Raw genomic sequence first — 8,202 nt, 5'->3', positions numbered from 1 at the left:
CTCTCTCTCTCTCTCTCTCTCTCTCTCTCTCTCTCTCTCTCTCTCTCTCTCTCTCTGCAGTATCGTCATGGTCTCTCTCTCTCTCTCTCTGCAGTATCGTCATGGTCTCTCTCTCTCTCTCTCTCTCTCTCTCTCTCTCTCTCTCTCTCTCTCTCTCTCTCTCTCTCTCTGTGATGTGACATTCTCTCGGTGAGACGAATCGTTCATGGTCTGGATAATCTACCCGATTTTAATTGCTGTCTTACATACAATTAGCGAATGAAATATAGCTAAAAGTGTTCGTGAAACTATCGGTGATTATCTTAATATCAGATTAGGTTTGATAAACCGTCTAATAAGTTGTTTACGAAAGTGAATTAATAAAATCTGAAAATCATGGAGGAGTCAGCCAACAGTGGCAAAAGGTGGAGAAACCTTGCTTGCATCGGAGATATTCAATATGATGAACTGGCAGGAAGGGAACTTGGTTTGCTGATCGTGGAGATGAATTGCAACATCGACCAAAAAGATGAACGGAAAGCATTCACAGACATATTGAAAGTTGATATGATCCTTCAAACTGAGCAAATCATAAAATATAATGAAAATAATAGAAGGATACCAATGAAAGTTCAAGTTATCAAAAAGACTTATAAAGAAAATCTACAAAAATCAACACATTCCATCAAAGAAAATAAGTAATGGTGGAATTAGTGAATATATTGATTGATGCAATAGGCAAATGGATGCCTAAAGCATGTAAACTATGTAGAGTGTGGTATAGCATTGTAAATCCACAAAACCTGATTAGGAAATGCTATGCTTGCCACGCATCGACACACCCTTCACGTGCTGGAAGTTGAGCAAAATAGAAATAAGGACAAAAAATATTTTGCTCAACATGTCTAGTATGGATAGACAAGGTCATTAAATCAAGACTTAATGTACAGATTGTAGAGGATGAAGAAGATGATGAAGAGGAAAATAGAAAAAGAAGAAAATAAGACTGAAGAGAGGGGAAAAGATTAATGAGAACAAAGAACAGGATAATAGTATGGATGCAGAGAAACTCATAGATTCTACATATGAGGCAATACAGCAACATACATATGAAGAAATAAATTATGACATGATAAATCAAAATAAAATCCCAAAGAGGTTGTACCCGATCTCCATACTGATGGGAAAGAACAAGAAAAAAAAAAAGAAAAGACAGACACAGTATGCACCCTTTTGAAAAGAGGGAATTGCAGGTTTGGTGAAAGATGTTATTACAAACATCCCAAGATATGTCACAATTATGAGATCTATGGCAAATGTGCATATCTAGATGGCTATGAAGAGGAATGCAGCGACCTACATCCAAAAAATATGTAGAAACTGGAAAGAAGGAAATGGATGTAGGTTTAATAAGAAATGTAGTACATGCATCCTGTAGCCATGAAAACCAAAATCAAAATCAAATACATATAAAAAAAAAAGGTAAAATGAAACAAATAAAGAAAAGAACAAAGATCATGTGATGAAGGCAAAAAATAAGCCAACAACACATTATGAAATGTCAGCATCACGATATAGCCATCAGCACCTAGATATAGCGCAAGGAACAAGCAACTGTATCTATGGTGCTTAGGGGACGGTGCAGATATGGAGATAAGTGCAGGTTTATGCACAAAGTGAATAAATATGAAGCTGGAAGAACAAATATAATGGAAAAGTTGGATTTTTAATGTACGAATTTCTGGAAATGAAAAAGATCAACATATCAGAACAGGAAAGACATGGAAAATCCTTATTATTACCCATATTAGATAATGGAGATAATACGCAAACCATCATAGTGATGAACGCAGGGCAGGGTTTAGTTTTGAGTAACTCAAAAGAAAGATAGAGTTCTTAGAAGAACTAACCCAAAATGAAAAAATAGAAATATTGAATATAAGTGAAACCTGGTATTCCCAAGAGACTGGTAATGATGACCAGATAAAGGGTTTCCAAACTTATAGATCAGATAGAAAAAATAGAAATCAAGGGGGAACCGCGATATATGTAAGGACTGGGGTATGAGCGACATACTGGCTGGGTGTTAACTGGTTTATTGGTTGTTCCTTACTGAGATAAATGTACAGAATCTTGGAAGATGTTATTGACACGTGCGAGCTTTAATGTAGCCTCTACACACAGACAGGTAAAACGGACTTAAAAGGTTCAGACATCTGTGTTTGTCGGCAGACAAACAGATGGCAATATCAAGAGACATGATTAACATACGGTGATGAAACATACATCAGTGGAAGGGTCAGAAATTCTACATATGGCCAATTGCATGAGATTCAAGACAGATTAATGGATACAATGCAATAGCATAATAAATGTGAAATGGAGAGACCTTTAGCGTCTTCACAAACAGAAACATACAGTTTGATACAGAAGATTCGTTGGAACATTATGAGTACATGATTAGAATGCTTGCATGGCAATGCAAGTAATGGTGATTGTACGTACATTAAGACAACAATGCTTAGGAGAAACAGACGGAAATATTGTATGGTTGAAATCGCGTTCTGTAGAGAAAGAAAACGAGACGCTCCTGTTTTGTCCTGTCGACTCGGCGATGACGATCGACGAACACATGAACACACACGTGTTTGGAAGAGACAGCGCCGGGGTTCTTACAAAGGCGTACTCTCCCCAAGACGTGTAACGTCTGATTGTTTGAAGAGACGGCGTCGGGCGACGGGTTTCACAATGTTCCCCACAAGGCATTGATGCGGAAATTGTCTTGCCGACAATTGTAGTTGGCTCGAAGGGCTTGGGCTAGGGGCGGGTAGGGAGGCTGAAGGGTGGCACTAAGGCCAGCAGGAGCTCGAGGAGGACGGGAGCTGGTTGAAGGGTGACGCCGGATGATCCTTCGGTGGCCGGCTCGAGGGCTGAAGGATGACGGCAGCTGATCCTGGTAGCCAGCTCGAGGGGGGCGGCAGGCTGAAGGATGACGGGCTGGTCCTTCGTTGGTCAGCTCGTCCAGTGGCGAAAAGCGGGGCGGCTTCAGGTTTCCTGGAGGAGGTATCCAGGGCTCCGTGGTGGAGTGGGTCATCTCTGAGGGTCGGACTAATACTGAGAACTCAGGAACGGCGGGAAACAGCGAGGCGGCGAAGGGTCTATCGGGCGCCGTGGGTCGTCATCTTGCAGGGCGGGTCCTTCGAGTCACTCCGGGGTCACCAGTGTAAGGACTGGGTATGAGCGACATACTGGCTGGGTGTTAACTGGTTTATTGGTTGTTCCTTACTGAGATAAATGTACAGAATCTTGGAAGATGTTATTGACGCGTGCGAGCGGTAATGTAGCTTCTACACACAGACAGGTAAAACGGACTTAAAAGGTTCAGACATCTGTGTTTGTCGGCAGACAAACAGATGGCAATATCAAGAGACATGATTAACATACGGTGATGAAACATACATCAGTGGAAGGGTCAGGAAATTCTACATATGGCCAATTGCATGAGATTCAAGACAGATTAATGGATACAATGCAATAGCATAATAAATGTGAAATGGAGAGACCTTTTGGCGTCTTCACAAACAGAAACATACACACAGTTTGATACAGAAGATTCTGTTGGAACATTATGAGTACATGATTAGAATGCTTGCATGGCAATGCAAGTAGTGGTGATTGTACAGTCGCGTTCATTAGTGACGATACTGTGTACTTTGATTATCGTTCACAAGTGAAAAGAATTATTTTGATTTTTTTATAAACTTATTTTGAATTATAAGAGCAACACAGTACATATATTAATACTATACATAATATAAAAATAAAATAAAAATCTTCACTACTCAAAAGTTTGCCTTTCTGGATATTATACACGAAATAAAACGAAACATTCTGAAATGTGAACGATAACATCAGGGCTGGCAACCACACGCAATCTCCCAAACAATAACAGCACGAAAATTCACACCCCTGACTCAGAAACCATTGGCACGCCTGAAAAGCCGCCAAAGCAATGTGCAACTTGTCACGTGACACAGTGGTGGTGCTCCTGCTCGCTCAGTATTTAGCCTACTTCTCGCTGACCTGACTTCACGTTGTGATGATGGAGCATCTTGGGCGACTTCAAATAAATCCTGAGCCAAAAAGACAAGAAACCTCATTAGCTAGCCTATACGGAGAGTCATAATAGAACTGCATAAAAATAATATCCTCCCCATAGAAAGAAATTAGCCGCAAATTAAACATCAGTCGGACAACAGTATTCAGGTGGATCAAACGGTTCAACGAAGAAGAGAACCTCCAGAATCAGCCTAGAAAAGGTCGACCCCGATGCACTCCTAGAGAGCAGGATGAACAGATCGTTGCTAAAGTTATCTATCTCACAGCCTATAACAACTGCTGCGAAAGTGAATCAGGAATTAGGTCTTCTTCAAATCTCTAATGTTACGGTGAGAAGGAGATTACACAACCAAGGAATTCATCACCGCAGACCGGCAATCAAACCCTCTGGGTGCTTGTCTCAAAAAATCACCAAGAGCAACGAGTAGCTTTCGCTCTTCAGTATCTACCGTTTGAGTCAGGATGGATTCTGGGATAACGTTATAATTATGGTGTGATGAGAAGACTTTTGCTAGCGACGATCATGGTATACTCCACTGCTGGCGACCTCCTAATAACACAAGGTAAGTAAATAATACCAATAGTTTTCATGTAGGCTTAGGCCTATGTGTAATGAACTTTCTTTACTACACTGATTAAATACCTACAAGGTAAGTAATTAATACCAATAGTTTTCATGTAGGCTTAGGCCTATGTGTAACATGAACTTTTTTACTATATTGATTAAATAACTGCAAGGTAAGTAATTAATACCAATAGTTTTCATGTGGGCTTAGGCCTATGTGTAACATGAACGTTCCTTACTACACTGATTAAATACCAACAAGCTCCTTAAAATATAACTTTTCTTTTTGCTTTCAAGGATAACATTTCAAGCCTATTGGAATTCTAACGAATTACCTATCGAGAGTGAGAAAACAATCTCAATATCAATGTAAATTCCTTATTGCTCATTTTTATTAATAGACTATTGGTGATATTCAGCGTTGATATTTTCTTCGTTTACTTGCGATAACATTTTTTGTGTATCTCAATCTCTAGGTTCAATAAAGAAAATATTCAACCGTCAATTTGGGATGGGAAGAATTTCTGCAGGATTATGGGGATGGATGGCTGCTGCGTGTGGACCAGGGGAACTGATTCCCATCGACGAGCGTTTAACCGGACAGCAATATGTAGAAATTCTGGATGAAGTCCTGATCCCATCAGTGAGAAACTTCTACTACCGGGTCATTTGCCAGTCTATCTTGTAATGGACAACTCTTCTGTTCATAACTCGAAAGTGGTCAGCGAATGGTTTGCTGAACAGAACAATGTTATACGTATAGACTGGCCAGCTAAATCTCCTGACCTCAATCCGATAGAAAATCTTTGGGGACAAATGGTATGGGAATGGGATACTGGGACAATAAAAACCAAACCTGCACTGATCAAACACTGCCTATCTGTGTGGGAGTCATTAAGACCGAAAAGAGGGATGAATAATTATTGTCAAAGGTCAGTAGATTCAATGCCAAATAGACTAAGAGCTGTGATTGACAATGATGGAGGTCATACTAAATATTAGACTAATTTTTTGTTATTCATATTTATGTCATAGGTTAATAATGTATTATTTCATCTTTATAAAAAGGGAAATTTATTTACTTTTATACCAAAGGAATATTAATTCATATTATACCAAAGGAATATAAATTTACTATTACTTTTTATTCACTATCATAATGTGTAAGACACAGTAGGAAAATTAAATTATTTGACGAACTGTTGTTAACTGTGAGAAAGAGAGACTATTTTTATGCTTCATATTTCCGTTGTGTTCTTGCGTGATTGCATGAAATATAATTTATATTTAGTTTCTTAGGGCATTTCACGTTTCATAATTCATTAAAATCTTTATGTGAATTATTGTTTCTATTCCTTTTATCCTTTATGATTCAGTTAAATAACAATAGACTTGCATCAATACTTATTACATGCAAGGTAAGTAGGCATTAAGCCTACAATGAACAACTTAATACAAACAAATGTCAAGGACCAATAGACCTAGTAATGTGATTTAATTTAAAATGAGAGCTTGAATAGTGAAACTATACATAATTAATAACGCAAAAGCTTTGCTTTTTGTAATTTTGCTTTTTACTTTTTAACTTTCTCTCAAGTAAAAACATAGAGCCCGAAATCACAAGTAAGCCACTACGATAATTAGAAAGATAACGTGTCCCTTTAAATCAGTGACTCTCAGCAACTATGCTGCCTGCGGCACCCTCCCCATGCTGTAGTTGCCAGATGTTGCTTTATGTTGACAATTTGTCCGAAAATCTAGATTGAGAGTATCGTAAGTTTTGAACGTGACTGTACAACAAGTGTGACTGATCAGCTCCCATTTCACAGCAAAGTTGTTCGAACAAACGGCTATTCAATGAACTTCCTTTGATAAGATTGACGAGTTTTACAGCTTCATTTAGAACATTTTTCAAGCTGGCAGTGATTCCTTTTGCAGCCAAAGCTTCACGATGAATGAAACAATGATTCCAAGTTACATAATTACCTGCAGCCCCTGATATCTTGCTCACAACACCACTATTTTTTCCTGTCATATTTGCCACTCCATCTGTAGTGACGCCCTTGCCGTTTGCCCAGTTCAATTTATATTTTCCAGTTACACAGATATTCAAAACTCTGAAGATCTCTGACCCTGTTGTGTGTGTAGGTAAGGTCAAGCAGCACATTATGTCCTCCAAGAAGTCATCTTCCCATGGATATCTCACATACAGTAAACTAGGAGTGTTGCACAATTAGCTATATCAGTACTTTCATCGAGCTGGATAGCACATTCTTCAACAGCCTGGAGGCGTGAAACCAACTGAAATTCAAAATCTTCTGCAATATCCCTAATCCTCCGAGATACTGTTGTGTCACTGACAGGGACACATTTAATCTTCTCTGCTGATTTCTCATCAAGCACTGTAGTTACTATTTCTAATGTAGCTGGAAGGATAAGTTTTTCACCATAAATATATGGCACTTTCTCGTTTGCTATTCGATAAGCAACTAGATAAGAAGCCAGTTGCAATTTACCGTTGTGAATAGTTGGTTTACTAAGGATTTTCACTGGTAAATTCAATTGTTCTTTTTATTTTTTTAAATCTACTGATTTTCCAACTAGTTCAACATGTTTCGATTCAAGGTGCCTCTTTAATTTTGAAGGCGTCATACTTTCATTTGCAAGAACTTCATCGCAAATAACACACTGTGGCCGAAGTTCTTGTTTATCCTTTTCATACTTAGTAAATCCATACTTCAAGAATTCTTCACTATATTGCCTTCGCCATAATTTCTTCTTAGCAGAAGGCTAAGAACAGGGCACAGGCAGCGATGATGCCTCGCCCCTACCGGTACGAGACATAGCAGTTGAGTTCGTCTGTTTGTCTTTCTCGCCTGAACAAGAAGGCTTTGGTGCCTGAGTAGCAATGACACCCTTTCTAATAAAAAATCGATCCATTTGATACGAGTGTAGTTGCATGAACTGTTATATAACTGAAGGAGACTTCTGCACACTCCTAAAACTTAAATGTAACTAATCATGTTTTGTTTCAAATCTGTAAGTACGCATCGCAGGCTCACAGCTTACACATTCCATTCACGTTCGCCACCCACACCGCCACCGCGTCACCCTGCACCTCTCTCTCTCTCTCTCTCTCTCTCTCTCTCTCTCTCTCTCTCTCTCTCTCTCTCTCTCTCTCACGAAAATAGAAGTTCTGAGCATTATGATTAGACTCGGATATTCGTTAGGACTAGGTGGATCCATGTATGAATTCTTATTTATCTTACTGCCATGTACATAATAATTATTTTATTTATGTATTTATTTTTGTGAGCCTGCGACCCAGTTTGGAAGACTTGGCGACCCAGTAATGGGTCGCGACCCGTAGTTTGAAGAACCCTGCGAGTCTACAGCATTACGCAACATCTAGCTGCAGCTTTGAACTGACGGCGTTATATAACAAGTCTTGCACTTACGTCAAGACATACATGACAATTGGGTCTTTATTTTGGAATGTATATAAAGTTAATATAAAGGACATCACGACGCATGTGTTG

Source organism: Macrobrachium rosenbergii, chromosome 36, assembly GCF_040412425.1.
Source record: "Macrobrachium rosenbergii isolate ZJJX-2024 chromosome 36, ASM4041242v1, whole genome shotgun sequence".
In the NCBI taxonomy this organism is placed as follows: domain Eukaryota; kingdom Metazoa; phylum Arthropoda; class Malacostraca; order Decapoda; family Palaemonidae; genus Macrobrachium; species Macrobrachium rosenbergii.
The sequence above is the reverse complement of the archived record's forward strand: the minus strand, read 5'-3'. Positions refer to the sequence as shown.